The sequence below is a fragment of the Oncorhynchus tshawytscha genome, linkage group LG09 (assembly GCF_018296145.1).
Source record: "Oncorhynchus tshawytscha isolate Ot180627B linkage group LG09, Otsh_v2.0, whole genome shotgun sequence".
Lineage (NCBI taxonomy): Eukaryota > Metazoa > Chordata > Actinopteri > Salmoniformes > Salmonidae > Oncorhynchus > Oncorhynchus tshawytscha.
This window is the reverse complement of record NC_056437.1, coordinates 41,984,330-42,006,016: the sequence shown is the minus strand read 5'-3', so window position 1 is coordinate 42,006,016 and position 21,687 is coordinate 41,984,330. Positions and strand designations below refer to the sequence as shown.

The window sequence follows — 21,687 nt, the reverse complement described above, 5'->3', positions numbered from 1 at the left end:
TCTGACTTTTATGGTTTATGTTTCAGCTCAATTCAAGTAAATGTAGGCTATTCTCCAAGGCAACATCTACAGTAACTACCAGTGTAAATTATGGTAATCTAGATGATGCCATTTAGACAAGCTCCAGAGGATGGCAGAGTTGTCGGGTAAAAATACACTACAAAGATGATAGTTTCAGAGCTGGGTTTCCAACCTAATTAGTGTATATAGTGCATAATAAAGAATGCATAAAATGTAGCCAACCAGATTTTCCCAACATATTATGAAGGAGTATCCATGAGGATTATATATGTTTCATTTAAACAAACGTCTTCAGTTCATACAATAATTAGCCTACACCTTGCAGCCTAGTAAAATATGAAGTGGCTTTTTTTCTCATTTAGTGTATTAGTGTTTAAAAAAATTGCAATCTGATTGATGGGCAATGTCCTGTGACCGAGCATGCTGGTCTACATACGCTCATTCCACGAGAGCGCGCACACGGTCACGAACCTCTGCGCGTTCTCAATCACGATTCACTCCGCAGCAAATTCTCTCTTGGAAGTGGTGTTACAAATCGTTTAGCGAGAGGTTCCAGTTTGATAGCAAGTTTAGCTATAAAACTGCCCTTACAATAGCTGTAAAGGGAATTTCAGTCAACGTTTTCTCAATGAATGGACTGTGAAATACCATCACATTTGAAGGAAGTTTAGATTTACTTACAAAACACGATAACAGCTGGTTGAACATTGCCCACGAGTCGTGTCCAGCGGGAGTTTTTGAACACACGGACAGCGAGGTTGAGGCGATTTGGTTTATGGAACGTGCCAGTTCAGGAAAAAAATGTAGCTAGCTAACTTAACGTTAGCTATTAAGCTATACACATATCGCGTGTCCTTTTGTTTTAGCTCGGAAGGATCAAGCTGTGTTTATGCAGCTGGCGTGGAAGACACCGGCAGGAGGAGAAAACAGTGGTGAAAAGCGACAGTGATAACCCGAAAAACATCTCACCACCAGACGCCGGTAAACAGACATTTCTCTCACATCAGTTAAAGGCTATCTGTGTGGTTCCGTAGTCTGATAGATAACATTACGTGCATCAAAACTAGCAATACAAAAAAGCATACACATCCGCTAACACATCATGACATGCATGTACGGTCTAGTCAACCGCTGGCTATGGGGCTAATACTATGCCGCTCAACATAACGACTTGTCCAGCGTTTCCCGAACTCGGTACTGTGGTTAACGATTATCTAATTGAATCAGCTCTACACTGGGTAGTGCTTGGACAAAACCATGGCTGTGTTTTGGAAACGCTGGTCTAGTTTATCCAGCAATGGCATTACGCTACAGCCTAGCTAACTAACCAAGAATATACGCTATTAGGATGCTAACTAGTAGGGGGGTTTGATTGATAATGGCTAGCTAACGTTACCTGCTTTGCTGGAGCCTAAATTAACAGATATTTACAAAAATGATAAGACAGCGAGGTAACTCAATTGATAATGCAATACAATTGATCCTAGCTATCGTATAGCATAATTGGTAGGGATTTGAAGTCATTCTCAGGAAAACAGATAAACTATAGCCTAATCCAGTCCTAATCCTTAGGTGCGGTAGGTAGTCTAGTGGTGAGTGTTGGACTAGTAACCGAAAGGCTGGATCGAATCCCCGAGCTGACAAGGTAAAAACCTGTCGTTCTGCCCTTGAACAAGGCAGTTAAACCCACTGTTCCTAGGCCGTCATTGTAAATAAGAATTTGTTCTTAACTGACTTAAAAGGTTAAATAAAAAACTGCTCAAGCCACATCACTAGCTGTTCACAAGACCAGAAAGACTATCTAACAGGAATATTCACAAAAATGTGTCGCTTTAGCTAGGTCCATAGCCTAGGCTTAAAGTAGACGTAGTTGAATATACAATTATTTCTTACTGCACATCTCTTGCGATCTGTCTAGTTATCCATCTAGTTTACATTTGACACAAAGATGTAAAACAATTGTCAAGTTATTCAATAACAAAATCATGGTGATCTAACAGGGTACCAACAAGAAGCTGTCACCAATACCCTTGCTCTCCAAACTCTCAAGCAAGGCCAGTCTCACCCATTTAGTTATTTCATGTTCACATCAGAATGATTTTTCTGGAATTTCCCACTGACGGATAACAACATTGTCTGTTTTGTCTATATGCAAAGTTGCATTAATCATCCAAAACACCTCTGCTAATTTGAGGTAATGAATATAAAGTACACTTTTTGCTCATGATCAACCTTTGATTCATATGGTGGTGTATATTCCATTATTACCACTGTATACCTATTTTGATATTACTTCGGGCTTCCATCTATAGCCTACAGCTTCAGCTAGTCCATGGCACCAATCTGTCTAACCCTAAAAGCATATCAGCCTTTAAAGCACTTGAGAGTGGCACATCAATGTTTTACAGAGTAAAACTTTATTGGTTCAGGATGTAATGAAAAGCTTCAGACTCTCCAACGTGTGCCTTTATTGACAGAATTTTAAGCAGACAAGTGCATGAGAAATGGTAAGAGAATCCTTGCATTTCTATGATTAACGTGTGCACAAAAACAGTCTGAGTCTAATGGGCCTCATTAAGATTGTTACATGATGCACTAAAGTCTCCAAGGCTTCCCTAACCTTTGACCCTAACTAACAAGGAGTTCCTAACTCTTGAAAGAACCGATCATGTGATCACTACCAAGTGACATGACTGGCTCTAGTCAATCTTTGTTGGATTTTCCAGTGCCACATCATCTAGGCCTATATCAGCCATCTTGGCTAAGAAAACACCGGCCCGAAATTTCCATTCCAGCTGTGCATTCCTACAAATGAGCACAGTTGGATAGTTCCTGTCTTCCCCTCCCTCCAACTATGGACACTTCTTAGCAGGGGTTATCTGTGACCATGTTTCATCGAGGGGACAATTGAGGCAACGTTTATCACAGCTGTTATGTACTAAATTATCTTTTGATGTGCCCGTTTCTCTCTAATACAGGAGTCTGGCTGCTGTAAACTGCGGACACAGTGTGCAGGGCACTGACTCAGTATTAGGTGTGAAATTAGAAACTGTTCAATGTAGGGCTACATCCTAAAACAACTGTGCAGTCTTGTGGAAACTGATATCAAATCTAATGTGGTCCTACAAATTGTTTTCAAATTGTTTATAGCCCATAATTTACACTATGAAGCTAGAGATTAAATGAGTTACTTACAGTGCTTTAAAGTATTCACACCCCTTTACTTTTTCCACATTTTGTTGTCATAGCCTGATACCCCATAATGTAAAAGTGGAATTATGTTTTTAGAAATGTTTACCATCTCATAAAAAATTGAGTCAATAAGTATTCAACCATTTTGTTAAGGCAAGCCTAAATAAATTCAAGTGTAAATATGTGCGTATGTCGCATGCAGTGCATTTGGAAGTATTCAGACCCTTGACTTGGTCCACATTTTGTTACCTTACAGCCTTATTCTAAAATTGATGAGGAATTTTTATTTATTTAATCAATCTACACACAATACCCCATAATGACAAAGAACATTGTTGCAAATGTATTAAAAACAGAAATAGCTTATTTACATAATACCTTATTTACATCAGAACCTTTGCTATGAGACTCGAAATTGAGCTCAGGTGCATCCTTTTTCCATTGATTATCCTTGATGTTTGGCGTCCAACTGGATTGTAGTCCACCTGTAGTCCAATCGATTGGACTTGATTTGGAAAGGCACACACCTGTCTATATAAGGTCCCACAGTTGACAGTGCATGTCAGAGCAAAAACCAATCCATGAGGTCGAATGAATTGTCCGTAGAGCTCCGAGACAGGATTGGGTCGAGACACAGATCTGAGGAAGGGTAACAAAACATGTCTGCAGCATTGAAGGTCCCGAAGGACACAGTGATCTCCATCATTCTTAAATTGAAGAAGTTTGGATCCACCAAGATACTTCCTAGAGCTGGCTGCCCACCCAAACTGAGCAATCGGGTGAGAAGGGCCTTGGTCAGGGACATGACCAAGATCCCGATGGTCACTCTGACAGAGCTCCAGAGTTCCTCTTTGGAGAAGGGAGAACCTTCCAGAAGTACAACCACCTCTGCAGCACTCTGCCAATCAGGCCTTTATCCTAGAGTGGCCAGACGGAAGCCATTCCTCGGTAAAAGGCACATGACAGTCCGCTTGGAGTTTGCCAAAAGGCACCTAAAGGATTCAGACCATGAGAAACAAGATTCTCTGGTCTGATGAAACCAAGATTGAACTCTATGGCCTGAATGCCAAGCGTCATGTCTGGAGGAAACCTGGCACCATCCCTACGGCGGAAGCATGGTGGTGGCAGCATCATACTTTGGGGATATTTTTCAGTGGCAGGAACTGGGAGACTAGTCAGGATCGAGGGAAAGATGAACGGAGCAAAGTACAGAGATCCTTGATGAAAACCTGCTCCAGAGCGTTCAGGGCCTCAGACTTGTCCTTCCAACAGGACAACGACCCTAAGCACATAGCCAAGACAACGCAGGAGTGGCTTCTGGACAAGTTTCTGAATGTCCTTGAGTCCGGATTTCAACCCGATCTAACATCTCTGGAGAGACCTGAAAATGGCTCTGCAGAGAGAAATGGGAGAATCTCTCCAAATACAGGTGTGCCAAGCTTGTAGTGTCATACCCGAGAAGACTCCAGGCTGTTATTGCTGCCAAAGGTGCTTCAACCAAGTACTGAGTAAAGGGTCTGAATACTTATGTAAATAAGGTATTTCAGTTTTATTTTTAATACATTTGCAAAAGTAAAATAACTGTTTTTTGCTTTGTCATTAAGGGGTATTGTGTGTAGATTGATGACTGGGAAAAAACTATTTAATACGTTTAGAATAAGGCTGTAACGGAATACGTGGAAAAGTTAAATAAAGATATTTAAAAAATCAATAGATTTGCGCACATTTCTTAACATGTTTTCACTGTCAATATGGGGTATCGCGTGTTGAGGGTTAAGAAAAACATGTCAATTGAATTCATTTTGAATTCAGGCTGTAATACAGGAACATGTGGAGTAAGTTAAGAGGTATGAATACTTTTGGAAGGCACTGTTTCTCACTACAAAAACAAGGGAGGCCATCTTTCCAATTCCTGTTTTCCACACAGACTGAGTCATGCCAAATAGCTGCCACTGTGCCAATGACAAAGCAGAAACCTTAGTCACCATAGTCATTTTAGTGGGATTTATGTATCCATTAGTGATGCGTGGTTTGACTCATAACCGTGGGGCGGGCGAGTTTAGGGTAGGGTTGGGCACGAGTACTCGAACAGTAGTCAAAACTCTTATCTTTATCCAGAGAACATTATTTTTCTCATACTGTAGTACTACATTTTTTCGCGCCCCCCCCTAAAATGTAAATGTTGTCTTGAAGACGTTAGTTTTCTTTGACTCTAGTGTTCCATTTGTACATGTGCATTTGCAGGGCACAACATAAAAGCAACCATGCCAAGCATCTGTTTTGCCTGAATTCCCTTTCCCCACAATGTCGCACTCAGTCAATTGTGTTCTGACTGCTCCTTCTACACACACGTGCTGTGTGCACACAAACTAGTGTTAAATGTGTTAATCAATTTAGAAAATTCCATAACAGGCAGAAAAAAGTATATTGAACGTCTGTATATCGAAAAGAGATTTAGTTTTGTAACCCTGAAAAAACGATTTAAACTCTACAAATTGAGCCGCATATCAGATAATCACTTTTTGAGGTGAACTGTAACAGATGCGAGATGCGCGCTGGCAACTTTTTTTCATTTGGAAAAATATTCTGTTTGATTCCATTGTTATATTCATTACTAGGTGTGTCTTGACTGATAAGGGCTCAGGAAATAAGTGTCTTGTCATCTTTTTGTTGTTGAAGTTTGTGTGTGTGGACACCTACTCGTCGAACGTCTCATTCTATAATCATGGGCATTATAATGGAGTTGGTCCCCCATTTACTGCTATAACAGCCTCCGCTCTTCTGGGAAGGCTTTCCACTAGATGTTGGAACATTGCGTCTGACTTCCTTTCCGCCACAAGAGCATTCGTGAGGTCGGGCGCTGATGTTGGGCGATTAGGCCTGGCTCGCAATCGGAGTTCCAATTCATCCCAGAGGTGATTGATGGGGTTGAGGTCAGGGCTCTGTGCAGGCCAGTCAAGTTCTTCCATACCGATCTCGACAAACAATTTCTGGTTGGTCCACACTTTTTAGCGATATCTGCACGTTAACTTATAGCCTATACTGATACTTTTTCCCCCAGTGTTCTCCTTTCTCTCACTGTGACTGGATTGTGTCATCACAGAAAAATCTACTGTGGTTGACGCATGCCTCTTGTGGAATGTGGGACTTGTAGTTTTTAAGCAATTAGCAGCGGGGGAAAAATGTATTATGGTTGGTTGTAGTCTTTACTCGCATGCTGTGCTCGTAAATAATTTTTCCGTTTCGACATAACTATTTTTAGGGGCAAATACTATTGAAATACTCACTGTAGAGCCCTGCTGATGTGATGCTTGACATTTAGGCCAAACAGTTCAATCTTGGTTTCATCTGACCATAGAATCTTGTTTCTCATGGTCAGAGTCGTTTAGGTACCTTTTGGCAAACTCCAAACTCCATGTGCCTTTTATTGAGTGGCTTCCGTCTGGTCACTCTAGCATTAAGGCCTGATTGGCGGAGTGCTGCAGAGATGGTTGTCCTTCTGGAAGGTTCAGAGTCATCGTCGTGTTTTTGGTCACCTCCCTTACCAAGGCCCTTCTCCCCCGAGCCGCAGGAGTGGCTTCGATTGCTCAGTTTGGCCGGGTGGCCAGCTCTAAGAAGAGTCTTGATGGTTCCAAACTTCTTCCATTTAACGATGGAGGCCACTGTGTTCTTGGGGACCTTCAATGCTGCAGACATGTTTTGTTACTCTTCCCCAGATCTGTGCCTCCACACAGTCTCGGAGCTCTTTCCAAATCATGCCCAAGCAATTGAATTTACCACAGGTGGACTACACGTTGTAGACAACTCTCAAGAATGATGAATGGAAACAGGATGCACCTGAGCTCAATTTCGAGTCTCATAGCGGGTTCTGAAGACTTAAGTAAAATAAGGTATTTCTGGCTTTTTTTCTGAACCTATTTTCACATTGTCATTATGGGATATTGTGAGGTAGGTTGATAAGGAAAAACATTTTTTACATCCATTCTAGAAAAAGGCTGTAACGTGACAAAATGTCTGAATAAGGGGCCTGAATACTTTCTGAATGCACTATATGTTCTCAATTTCAAAACAATACTAGTAGACAATGTATATGAGCCTAATTATTATACTAGATTTTGTACATGCCTTGTGCTGACATGACATTTTTGGGTGCAAATCCAACCCTTGTTTCCGAGATGGTGAAATGTCTGGAAGCAGGAGATTAGATCCTTAACTGAAAACATACACACAACTACCACTACCAAGTTCAATGCCAGAAGGTCTGATTGGCACTTGGAAATACAGTTAATTGCCTGCATTGACTGTTCAATGAAACCAGTGGTAAGTCCACCGCAGACTTCTCATTATTATTATTGGCCAACAACTATGAATGTCAATGGTTAACTGTCAGTTCTCACAGAGTCTCTAGTCACTATGGCTATTTGTCCTTTTCCCATTACCAGAATCTGCCTCCCAGACTTGTGGCATCTTTGCCTCAATTACCCATTGCAAAGTGCTCTGTTTGACCTCCCTCGATAGTTAGCTCTTGTGCCTAGCGTAGCGTTAGCCCCCTGGCCAACGGTCAGATCTTCAGTTGTAATAAGTACTCCAGTTAAGTCTGTTTCAAACACTTGCTTGGTGGATTAAGGACATCTTAGCAGACTTTGAACTAAGCGGTCACATTACTGGTTACAAATGATATCACTGGTGCATAATTAGCATATGATATTTGTTGATGGTTTCACAACTGGATCTACCACTACTCAAGTCCTTGCACTCTACCCGATGATGTGAAATCAAGTGTGTTACATGCTTTATTCAACATGCATATGAGTAGCAGACCCTGCAGCAAAGATTACCCTATTGTGCTGAGAGAGTGTGAAGAATCTAATCCTATGGGATGAGTTGGTGGCAGCCTTTTGTACATTCGAATGCCTTAATTCCATGCAAAATACTTTGAATACTTTATCGAGTTTACCTCCCAAATTGGAAACATTTGATGTGGTGTTGTGTAGAAAGATATGTGTACCATTTGAATGACCAAAAATGTATGAACTCTGTGTATTATTTTGGATATCGTCTAGGCATACAGTTGAAGTCGAAGTTTACATACACCTTAGCCAAATACATTTAAACTTAGTTTTTCTAAATTCCTGACATTTAATCCTAGTAAAAGTCCCTGTCTTAGGTCAGTTAGGATCCCCACTTTATTTTAAGAATGTGAAATGTCAGAATAATAGTAGATTGATTTCTTTCAGCTTTTATTTCTTTAATCACATTCCTAGTTGGTCAGAAGTTTACATACTCAATTAGCATTTGGTAGCATTGGCTATTAAATTGTTTAACTAGGGTCATACGTTTCGTTTCGGGTAGCCTTCCAGAAGCTTCCCACAATAAGTTGGGTGAATTTTGGCCCATTTCTCCTGACAGAGCTGGTGTAACTGAGTCAGGTCTGCCCACACATTTTCTATAGGATTGAGGTCTCAGCCAGCTGCGACAGAGCCTGGACTCGAACCTAGAATCTCTAGTGGCACAGCTAGCACTGTGATGCAGTGCCTTAGACCGGCGCCGACAGAGATGGCCGCCTCGCTTCGCTTTCCTAGGAAACTATGCAGTTTTTTGTTTTTTTACGTGTTATTTCTTACACTAGTACCCCAGGTCATCTTAGGTTTCATTACATACAGCCGAGAAGAACTACTGAATATAAGATCAGCGTCAACTCACCATCAGTACGGCCAAGAATATGTTTTTCGCGATGCGGATCCTGTGTTGTGCCTTACAACCAGTGCAACGGAGTGGATTACATGCAGCGACCCAAAAAAACAACTCAGAAAAAGAGGGAAACGAAGCGGTCTTCTGGTCAGACTCCGGAAACGGGCACACCGTGCACCACTCCCTAGCATTCTTCTTGCCAATGTCCAGTCTCTTGACAACAAGGTTGATGAAATCCGAGCAAGGGTAGCATTCCAGAGGGACATCAGAGACTGTAACGTTCTTTGCTTAACGGAAACATGGCTAACTGGAGAGACGCTATCCGAAGCGGTGCAGCCAGCGGGTTTCTCCACGCATCGCGCCGACAGAAACAAACATCTTTCTGGTAAGAAGAGGGGCGGGGGCGTATGCCTTATGACTAACGTGACATGGTGTGATGAAAGAAACATACAGGAACTCAAATCCTTCTGTTCACCTGATTTAGAATTCCTCACAATCAAATGTAGACCGCATTATCTACCAAGAGAATTCTCTTCGATTATAATCACAGCCGTATATATCCCCCCCAAGCAGACACATCAATGGCTCTGAACGAACTTTATTTAACTCTCTGCAAACTGGAAACGATTTATCCGGAGGCTGCATTCATTGTAGCTGGGGATTTTAACAAGGCTAATCTGAAAACAAGACTCCCTAAATTTTATCAGCATATCGATTGCGCAACCAGGGGTGGAAAGACCCTGGATCATTGTTACTCTAACTTCCGCGACACATATAAGGCCCTGCCCCGCCCCCCTTTCGGAAAAGCTGACCACGACTCCATTTTGTTGATCCCTGCCTACAGACAGAAACTAAAACAAGAGGCCCCCACGCTGAGGTCTGTCCAACGCTGGTCCGACCAAGCTGACTCCACACTCCAAGACTGCTTCCATCACGTGGACTGGGTGATGTTCCGTATTGCGTCAGACAACAACATTGACGAATACGCTGATTCGGTGTGCGAGTTCATTAGAACGTGCGTTGAAGATGTCGTTCCCATAGCAACGATTAAAACATTCCCAAACCAGAAACCGTGGATTGATGGCAGCATTCGTGTGAAACTGAAGGCGCGAACCACTGCTTTTAATCAGGGCAAGGTGTCTGGTAACATGACTGAATACAAACAGTGCAGCTATTCCCTCCGCAAGGCTATCAAACAAGCTAAGCGCCAGTACAGAGACAAAGTAGAATCTCAATTCAACGGCTCAGACACGAGGCATGTGGCAGGGTCTACAGTCAATCACGGACTACAGGAAGAAACCCAGCCCAGTCACGGACCAGGATGTCTTGCTCCCAGGCAGACTAAATAACTTTTTTGCCCGCTTTGAGGACAATACAGTGCCACTGACACGGCCTGCAACGAAAACATGCGGTCTCTCCTTCACTGCAGCCGAAGTGAGTAAGACATTTAAACGTGTTAACCCTCGCAAGGCTGCAGGCCCAGACGGCATCCCCAGCCGCGCCCTCAGAGCATGCGCAGACCAGCTGGCCGATGTGTTTACGGACATATTCAATCAATCCCTACACCAGTCTGCTGTTCCCACATGCTTCAAGAGGGCCACCACATTGTTCCTGTTCCCAAGAAAGCTAAGGTAACTGAGCTAAACGAATACCGCCCCGTAGCACTCACATCCCTCATCATGAAGTGCTTTGAGAGACTAGTCAAGGACCATATCACCTCCACCCTACCTGACACCCTAGACCCACTCCAATTTGCTTACCGCCCAAATAGGTCCACAGACGATGCAATCTCAACCACACTGCACACTGCCCTAACCCATCTGGACAAGAGAAATACCTATGTGAGAATGCTGTTCATCGACTACAGCTCGGCATTCAACACCATAGTACCCTCCAAGCTCGTCATCAAGCTCGAGACCCTGGGTCTCGACCCCGCCCTGTGCAACTGGGTACTGGACTTCCTGACGGGCCGCCCCCAGGTGGTGAGGGTAGGCAACAACATCTCCTCCCCGCTGATCCTCAACACTGGGGCCCCGCAAGGGTGCGTTCTGAGCCCTCTCCAGTACTCCCTGTTCACCCACGACTGCGTGGCCACGCACGCCTCCAACTCAATCATCAAGTTTGCGGACGACACAACAGTGGTAGGCTTGATTACCAACAACGACGAGACGGCCTACAGGGAGGAGGTGAGGGCCCTCGGAGTGTGGTGTCAGGAAAATAACCTCACACTAAACGTCAACAAAACTAAGGAGATGATTGTGGACTTCAGGAAACAGCAGAGGGAACACCCCCCATCCACATCGATGGAACAGTAGTGGAGAGGGTAGCAAGTTTTAAGTTCCTCGGCATACACATCACAGACAAACTGAATTGGTCCACTCACACAGACCGCATCGTGAGAAAGGCGCAGCAGCGCCTCTTCAACCTCAGGAGGCTGAAGAAATTCGGCTTGTCACCAAAAGCACTCACAAACTTCTACAGATGCACAATCGAGAGCATCCTGGGGGGCTGTATCACCGCCTGGTATGGCAACTGCACGCCCTCAACCGTAAGGCTCTCCAGAGGGTAGTGAGGTCTGCACAACGCATCACCGGGGGCAAACTACCTGCCCTCCAGGACACCTACACCACCCGATGCTACAGGAAGGCCATAAAGATCATCAAGGACAACCACCCGAGCCACTGCCTGTTCACCCCGCTGTCATCCAGAAGGCGAGGTCAGTACAGGTGCATCAAAGCTGGGACCGAGAGACTGAAAAACAGCTTCTATCTCAAGGCCATCAGACTGTTAAACAGCCACCACTAACATTGAGTGGCTACTGCCAACACACTGTCAATGACACTGACTCTACTCCAGCCACTTTAATAATGGGAATTGATGGGAAATTATGTAAATATATCACTAGCCACTTTAAACAATGCTACCTTGTATAATGTTACTTACCCTACATTATTCATCTCATATGCATACGTAGATACTGTACTCTGTATCATCGACTGCATCCTTATGTAATACATGTATCACTAGCCACTAACTATGCCACTTGGTTTACATACTCATCTCATATGTATATACTGTACTCGATATCATCTACTGTATCTTGCCTATGCTGCTCTGTACCATCACTCATTCATATATCCTTATGTACATATTCTTTATCCCCTTACACTGTGTATAAGACAGTAGTTTTTTGGAATTGTTAGATTACTTGTTCGTTATTACTGCATTGTCGGAACTAGAAGCACAAGCATTTCGCTACACTCGCATTAACATCTGCTAACCATGTGTATGTGACAAATAAAATTTGATTTGATTTTGATTTGATTTGTGATGGCCACTCCAATACCTTGACTTTATTTTGCCACAACTTTGGAAGTATGTTTGGGGTCATTATCAATTTGGAAGCCCCATTTGCAACCAAGCTTTAACTTCCTGACTGATGTCTTGAGATGTTGCTTCAATATATCCACATAATTTTCCTACCTCATGATGCCATCTATTTTGTGAAGTTTACCAGACCCTCCTGCAGCAAAGCACCCTCACAACATGATGCTGCCACTCCCATGCTTCACGTTTTCGGATGGTGTTCTTCTGCTTGCAAGACTCCCCCTTTTTCCTCCAAACATAACGATGGTCATTATGGCCAAACAGTTCTATTTTTGTTTCATCAGACCAGAGGACATTTCTCCAAAAAGTATGATCTTTGTCCCCATGTGCAGTTGCAAACCGCAGTCTGGCTTTTTTTATGGCGGTTTTGGAGCAGTGGCTTCTTCTTGCTGAGCGGCCTTTCAGGTTATGTCGATATAGGGCTTGTTTTATTGTGGAACATGTCTCCTTCCTGAGCAGTATGACGGCTGCATGGTTCCCATAGTGTTTATACTTGCGTACTATTGTTTGTACAGATGAACGTGGTACCTTCAGGCGTTTTGGAAATTGCTCCCAAGGATGAACCAGACTTGTGGTGGTCTACAATTTGTTTTCTGAGGTTTTGGCTGATTTCTTTTGATTTTCCCATGATGTCAAGCAAAGATGCACTGAGTTTGAAGGTAGGCCTTGAAATGCATCCACAGGTACACCTCCAATTGACTCAAATTATGTCAATTAGCCTGTCAGAAGCTTCTAAAGCCATGGCATAATTTTCTGGAATTTTCCAAGCTGTTTAATGGCACAGTCAATTTAGTGTAAGTAAACTTCTGACCCACTGGAATTGTGTTACAGTGAATTATAAGTGAAATAATCTGTCTTCACAATTGTTGGAAAAATTATTTGCCATGCACAAAGTAGACTTCCTAACCGACTTGCCAAAACTATAGTTTGTTAATAACAAGACATTTGTGGAGTGGTTGAAAAACGAGTTTAATGACTCCAACCTAAGTGTATGTAAACATTTTAAAAAATTAAGTAAATAGGCCACATTATGTTTAAGATTACTTTTTAAAAGTTAAATATAGAAAGGTTTCAGTCTTAATTATCATATCTTTGTGATTTTATATCTTAAATTAATAAAAAATTGTCATTGGGTAGGGCCCTATAAACCTGTTATACTTTGGCTGATCTCTTTTTCTGTTTTTCAGGGTTTCACATCCTGTGTTCTATTTTTTTAAATAGAAAAACATCAACATTAGTTCTTAAGTCCACAACAATGCTTAAACCACATAAGTAGACCAGTTTTTGAGGTCTGGGAAAAATCTGAAGTCGATTTTTGGGTGCAGTTACCTTTTCAATTCAAGTGACCACTTTGCATGGGGCTTTTGTTTAGCTGTGTTTGTGTAGTGTACGTGATGGTAGATTTTGCAAAACAAATACCCGCTGCATTGATGACTTTGTAGTTAACATTTCATTGTGAGTTTTTTCGGAATGCCTTTCCATCTGGAGTCACAGTGGTAAACCGTACACACGCAGAAGAGGGTGTTCTCGTTGTCTATTCAGAAAGTTGCTGGAAATACGAATCACATGCATTCTGTTCATGTCTTATGATAAAGTTTTGCAAATTAATACATTGTTAATACATTTTTTAATTTTGTTGAATTCTGTTTTAATGCCTGTATTCCATGAGGGCCCTGATTTATTGTATTTGGACCAGAGTGAGGCTCTCCACTAATTATTGTTCCTGCAGTGCTGATTCTTCATTGAATGTTTTCGTAATTTATCTGCAGATAATCGGCAAAATGTCTAGGCCTACCAGTAGCCTATACAAATTAGGGGGGCCAAATGAACAGCTCTCTCAAGATTTGGTATGCTACACTGACTGAGGAGACGAGTCACTCACTTTAGTGTCACTGTCTGGCAAGCCCCGATATCCTAGGAAAGGAAACCTGGGAAATCCTTTGGTTTACTTGTCCCGATGTGATACCATGGACACACAACCACATTGAGTGATTTATGAATGGCAAAGGGATATATGAGATCGAATTTATTCAATCATTTCGACTCATCGTAGCCACTTAATTTACACGGAACAAAAAAATAAACCATGTTTTCCATATGCACAAAAAGCTTATTTACCTGCCTGTTAGTGAGCATTTCTCATTTGCTAAGATAATCCATCCACCTGACAGGTTTGGCATATCAAGAAACCGATTAAAAAGCATGATCATCACACATGTGCACCTTGTGCTGGGGACAATAAAAGGCCACTTTAAAATGTTTGTTACAACACAATGCCGCAGATGTCTCAAGTTGAGGGAGCGTGCAATTAGCATGCTGACTGCAGGAATGTCCACCAGTGCTGTTGCCATATCATTTAATGTTCATTTCTCTACCATAAGCCACATGTTTTAGAGAATTAGGCAATACGTCCAACCGGCCTGACAACCACAGCGTGGTGTTGGTGAGCGGTTTACTGATGTCGACGTTGTGAACAGGGTGCCCCATGGTGACGTGGAGGGGTTATGGTATGGGCAGGCCTAAGCTACAGACAACCAACACAATTGCCTTTTTATAGATGGCAATTTGAATGCACAGAGATGCCGTGACGAGGTCCTGAGGCCCATTGTTGTGCCATTCATCCGCCGTCATCACATGCCATGTCGCAAGGATCTGTACACAATTCCTGGAAGCTGAAAATGTCCCAGCTCCATGGCCTGCATACTCACCAGACATGTCACCCATTGAGCAAGTTTGGGATGCTCTGTATTGTTGTGTTTGACAGCGTGTTCCAGTGTACACGTTACGTGGAAATTCACGATCATCATGCTCTTTCCATCCTCTAAAGAAATGTGACAAACCAACCAAAGTGCGCACAAATTGTACCTTAATCGCTCGCTTTGGGACTGACAGGCACCAGAATATGCATGTGATATGCACCTGAATATGCATGTTAATTATAGTGGGAGAGGGCTCAATGGAATAGTGACTTAACTTTCAAGTGGAAAGTTGTCTAGTTAATATGAAGTGGAAAGAGTTGCAGGCTATAATTTGGCTGTAACCGGCTGATTAGCCTTCCCACTAGCGGATATCAGTGTAGTTGATTGAGGAATCATGGAGTGATTATCTAACCAATCTTGGCCTGACGCAAATATGAATGTGAAACACAAAATGTTAAAGATTATGTAACTCATTCTGAAAATATACAGGATTTGACTTACTTCCATACTGAGGTTATGGGTTAGGTTGGACAAATCTTACTTCCTACCCCTTCATATAGTTCAGGTTTCTCTAACAACCAGTAGGCCTACACAAACTAAGCTTTGTGGAAATGACAATACTTTATATGGGAATGGATGAGCATTGCACGCTTGAAATTCAACATGCTATAGTCTAAGCTCATCACATTTTGTGAGAAAAGATACAAGTGGGTGATTTTACACATTGCTCTACTTTTAGTAGCAGCATGTCATTGACAGCTGCAGTCCTGTAGACCTAGAAAAAGCTCAGCTGGTACTAATCCTAGGAACTGAACACATTTCCATGACATGCATTGTAGATGCCATGTTTGTGTTGCGGATGAATGCTCCTCATTTAAAAGTGCTGCTAGCATTAGATAGGCCAACATAGTTAGTGTAATGAGAACAGGCCATTCAGCTCATCCAGCCTTCCCATATACCTATCTCTAAGTGACCGTCCCTAATGAACATGGAAACAAATGTGATTTCAGGTTTAGGGTGATATCAGGAAGTTCACGTTACCGTTATAGGACAGTCATTGTGGTGTCTGTCATGGTGTCTGTTACTCATCAGTTAGGGTGTGCAGAGGGTCTGCTGGCTCCTCATTAGCGGTCTCTCCAGACAGGGTTGCCAGGTCTAGCAAAAATGTGTAGCCCAAAGACCACTCAACCTGCTCACAAGGCCTGAAAACGAGCTCCCCAAAAAATTGCAGCAAGAGTTAACGTATATTGATCCAATAAACCCCTTTTTCTGTAACGTTATCGAGCAAATGAAGGTATATTGACCTAACTTGTAATGACATGAAAAATGTTATTTGGTTTTCTATCAAAATAATAATTATTGCAGGCTAACGTGATGTAATAAAGACATTTTAATATGTTGCGCGAGATTTGCCGTTAAACTCTGCAGATGAATCGACATAAATTAATGAAAAATTTACTAAATTAACTTATGATTGTAAATAAATTCCTTTTGAATGTATCTATAGATACATCTGTCAGGAGAGCGATGAAAGTTGGACAGAGGATCTCAATCTACGCAAGAAACGCATGGAAAACTTCCAAAAATGAAGGTTAGGCTATTTTCTGGCAGTCAATTTGTGCCAGATGTTAAGACTACAAACTCTTATTAATGGCCTGTTTGCGAGATTGACTTGTCATTTCAATAGTCTAGGGCTGTCCCCAACATAAAAAAAAGAACCCTATGTTTGATTTAAATCAACTATATGTAGGCTACTGAGCTTGTCAGATGTTTAAGCGCTGCGACTAAAAATGAAGACGCACAAATGACTAAAGAGGGAGCTAGAGATCAATATTGCCTAACTGGAAGAAAAACCTGTTGTCCCTTTTCATGCTGAGTGGTTATTGAAAGGGAGAGAGCCGTGAATAGTCTATGTTGAGGAGCTATTGTCATTCTCAATGGATGTAAAAACAGACTTTGTTTACTTGCTGTTTGAGGAAGAAAAAAATGTACTTTGAGAAGCTCTGCAGTGATGGTGAGTGAAGACTATGAGAAATAGTATCAGATCTCCAAATTGGCACATTTTATAAGGCTATGTTTGTGCAGGCCAGGTAGCCTAGGCCTAGTTCTATGTGTAATCAAGTGTGTGTCTTTACACAAGATTGACAGGAGTGAATGGACACAAAAGACAATGGAACTCGTAAATGGAATCAAAACTCAAAGCTAAGCCCAAACATTTTATACCCATGCTTATCTGCCAGGTGCGCATGTAAAAGTAGTCCCTCCAGAAATCTTGGTTCAATTTTTTTAGTTCCACCTGTGTTTTTGGGTCATCTGCCCTCGTGAGGCCTGGAGTTCTTTAAAGGAAGAGCTGCCATTGTGCTCATGTTTTTAGTGTTCTATTTCCTGACGCAACACCTCCCACTTGACCTCCTGGTTCTTGAACCCAAGGAGGTCACACGTACCTCGGTGTTGGGTCAGAGTTTTGCCTCCAGCTTCCTGAAACGCCTTTCTGACAAGAATGGTGCCCTTTTGTTTGGCAGGTGTGACGAGGCCTATTGGGTCATATAGGCTAGCTACCTGGCTCAGCAGTTCTCTTCTCGTCAGTGGGTTTGGAGTTTTCACTCTCACCTCTTCATCAAGGAGATTTTGACCGACTCATTTTCTTTTTCCTCTTTGAGAAATTGATTGAAGTCATGAGGTACAGTTTATCCTCCTCAACAAGGTATCCAACTCCAAGGGCTTTGTCTCCTTCCCTCATTTGGTTTGGGAGAATGAGTGCTGTGCTTGACTGCGCTCCTTGTTCTCCTGGTACGATCTCCTGCCTCCCACTTTGATTTGACCGGACCCAGGGCTTGAGGAAGAAGCCGCCTGCCTGCCTTCAGGATCTCTTCAACCCTTCTGGTGTTCTGGTCCAGTTTTTGCAAGTCATTATGGGAAGTCAGGATATCATCGACATAGGATCCTACGTTCCTCCTCCAGGTGAGCAAACATGAGCAGTTTGGCTGTCTCTCTCATAGCCAATTGCGCAATGCACCCGGCTGGTCGATCGCCAATGTTGACTCTGGTGATCGCATACTCTTCAATCTCTTCCTCCTCAGCGTCTCTCCAGAGAAATCGGTGGAGGTGCATCTCCAGGTCTTCCAACCACACAGAATTGTACATTTTCTTAATGTCGCCGAGGGCAGCATGGACACCTCTCCTGAACCTGAGTAGTACTGCTCGGATGGGATTGAGGACATCAGGCCCTTTGAGCAGAAGGTCATTCATGCTGACCCCTCTAAACTTCTGGCTGCTGTTCCATACCAGTCGCACAGGTGTTGTGAGAGAGTGCGGGTTTGGCACCACCAAGTGGCTGACATACCATACTGGCCCCTTCCAGCTGGCAATGAGCTCTTTGGTGAGTTTCTTCGCTGTTCTTCTCTCCACCATTTCATGGACTTGAGCTGTGTATGCTATTCTCCACTCTGGCTCTTTTTTGAGTTGCTTTTCTGTTCTCAAGAAGGTGGCTTCCACCCCACTCCTGTTGTCAGGAAGGGAACTTGGATCTTGAATCCAGGGGTATTTTGTGTGCCAGTGGGGTTCATCACTGTGAGCATCTGCTTTGATGTAGGTGAGGCCTTTCCTTATGATCTCCAGCTCTCTTTCCTCACTCAGTCATTTCCTTGCCTCCTGGTTGACAGTTGACGCACCGGCGTCCTCCACAATTTGGTTCGCAAGCTGCTCCAATGCTGTCCCATTTCCACCAATCCAAGAACTCTCTGCGAGCAACTGTGCCTTTGGTTTCAGCTGTGAACAGCTTAGCTATCTCTTAATACTTGACAGCGGTTGCTCTCATGGATCGAGCAAAGTGTGTTTCAGACCTGTGTTTGGCTATATCCACTTCTTCAAACAGATCTGGATGTGCTCCACCAACAGTCTTTCCTAGCGGGCCTTACCACAAGACAAGGTCTCCAATCACCTTCACTCTTTGCGGACCAAGTCTTCCTTCGTGGTGGCTTATCAGTAGCTCTACTCTCCGGTCTACTCAGATCTCCTAGATTGACTTCTGGGAAGAACTTCTTGAGTTGCTCAGCTTTGATGACTCTGTGGATGTTGGCAATTTCATTCAAACCATAGCAGATAAGCTCATGAGCTCTTTCTGTGCCTATGGGCATTTTGACTCTCATTCTGAGGAGATATCTTCTGGTTCTAACCTTCATGGCCATTCCTCCGACTCCATGAACGACTAAAGTGATGTTTTCACTGCAAAGATTTAATCTTCTGGCAGCTCTGTGAGTGATGTAGTTTGTGTCCGATGCCAAGTCGATCAGGTTCCAATTTTTTTGTCCTGCATCGGCAGTTACCTTGAGCAGCATTAGAATAACTGACAATTCTTCTACTGCACTTGACTCAGTCACTCCCAGCTGATTATTTTCGACAAAGTTTGTTTTCGCAGTGATGTTGGTGAATGCTTTCTTGAATTTCTCTGCCATCTCTGGGGAGAACTTAGATACAAATTCCTCCTGCTCCTCTGTAAGCGTATAACTTCTAACATTGGATTGTCTTCTGTCTGAGTCACTCCTCTTGAAATCTCCCTTCAGACAAAGAAAGAAATGATGGTCTTTCTTAGTCTCTTTTCCTGCCCAGGTAAGTGTCTTTGCATTCATCTTCTCCATGACAGACCAAGCACCTCTTGCAGGCCCCCAGCTTTTCTACAGCATCCAACTTTTCCACAGGCTTCAGTTCTTTGAAACGCTTGCAAAAGAAGATGTTTTCTCTACGCTTTTCATCTCCACAGACAACACAGCTGCCTTTCCTTGTGGAACGTGTGGACGCATATTTTCTTTCCACACAAGCATATTTATTTTCTGGCTTTACACTCACTCCCAGCTGCTCTAATTTTTCAAGAATTTCCTCCTGTGTTTTCAGGAATTTAAGAAGGTTCTCAAAGTGATTGTCCTGCGTGACGTTATTTCTCGGGTTTACCATGAAGACAAGCCAATCTCGCTTGATGTTGTCAGGTAACTTGCTTTCTATGGATTTGATCACTGGAGGGTTGTTGATGGCTCCTGTGCCTCCAAGCTCTGTGAGATCATCCAGTGCCTTCTATATAGTTTGGATAATGTCGATAACTTTCCTTGGCTGATTTGCTCTTAAAGCAGGAATTTTCTCCAGATCCTCAATTATCTCCAAGGCAATTGTAGACTTGTTTCCATACCTGTTCTCAAGCACCCTGAACATGTCCTCAGCAGTATTGTAAGTAGACAAACTGAGGTCTCTGCACATTCTCTCATCTGCACTGTCAAGGAGTTGGATCTTTACTTTGAATGAGCCTGTTGGTTCCCCCTGCTTCTGTAGACTCCCCCAGTCTCTCCTCCATCGATGGAAATTCCTTTTATACCCACTGAACCTGGGTAAACAGGTTGGTTTTATTCTCAGTGTCGGCTGTGGAGCTGGCACGGGCTTCTGCGGCACTCTCCCTCTGTCTTTATCCTCTTCTGCAATTCTTTGCGCTGTGAGAAATCCTGCCCTCCTTGCTTCAAGGTTGAATGCTTTCAGATCCTTTACTCTGGCTTCCAGCCGTTCTTTTTCTGCTACTGGAATCCACTCTCACACTCTGCTAGGCTTGTGATTGCATCTTGGACTTGTGCCTTCGCACCATCCCACCGTAGCTCGAAGCCATCTCTATTTACAGCAATAACAGGTATTTGAACAACTCCATCACAGGCGGTCTCAGCTTCTTTGATTGCAGACTTCACCTCGTCCTCCCCGTATCTAGGCCATAAGTTGGACTGGATCATCCCCCTGACCTCATCCAATCGTACTTCGCATTGTTGGAATGTCTTCTCAAGTTCAGTCTGCTGCTGCTTGCTCAGGTCAGCTTCTTCACCCTCATCGGTTTCAGCTTCAATGTCTGCCAGAAGTCCAGCCCTGTATTCATCATTTGTCTCACTGACCTTCCTTGCCTCAGATGTGAGCTTCTTGAACTCCTCTCGCAGTTCGCTCTTAGTAATGTGTTTTGCACCTCTGCTAAGGAAGTTTGCTTGCTTGGTAAAAGCACTTTTAGCCAAAGATCGATCTTGCTTCAGCTCCTTCACTGTTTTTCCAAGAGTTTCCTCTGCCATTTTGAGATGTAAGCCAATCCTCCTCTCTGCGACGACAGCTTTCCTGACTTCAGGCCGTTAATCCTTTTGTCTTCACTGCCACGCTGGTTATCAACTGTCAAGTTGTCTAGGTGTTATAATTATTTCAGCTCTGCCCAAACTTGAAAACGGCTTGCTCAACACGTGAAGGATGCAAAGGGACAACTCAATTCCTTTTTAGTGTTTTATTATGGTTTTGATGCCATTTGTTGAATATGTTGAAACCGTTGAATAGAGTAATTGAATGACAGAGGAATAGGGAATAGGAATAGGTTGATAACCTTAAACAGAGAATAAACACGTATTATTTTACACAATAAACAATGCATGACACGGCAACAAAGCATGGCTTTGAATAAAGTAAACGTTTAAACAATTTAATCTAGCACTTCAAGCAATTACTTCTGCAGTCAGAAAATATCCACAAAAAAATATCACCACTCCTACCAGAGTTAAACATGTAAATTGTGCTAAGCACTGGATGCAACATAATAAATAATTCCAAACATTACATACCAGTTGCGTCTTTAGGGTTGAACAATGAGCTGTTTGTATGTTGAGGCCCCAAGCAAAGCTAAGCCCAAACATTTTAT

The 21,687-nt window shown here is 42.9% G+C and overlaps 1 protein-coding gene across 1 annotated transcript in view; it reads left to right on the top strand.

Annotated features, from left to right (window-relative positions):
* The first annotated feature begins 508 nt into the window (after positions 1-508).
* arhgap32b (Rho GTPase activating protein 32b) overlaps positions 509-21,687 on the top strand; it is a 235,642-nt gene continuing 214,463 nt past the window's right edge. Inside the window, 1 exon segment of the mRNA XM_024431996.2 lies at positions 509-1,002. The gene's annotated coding sequence lies outside the window, so the exon portion shown is untranslated.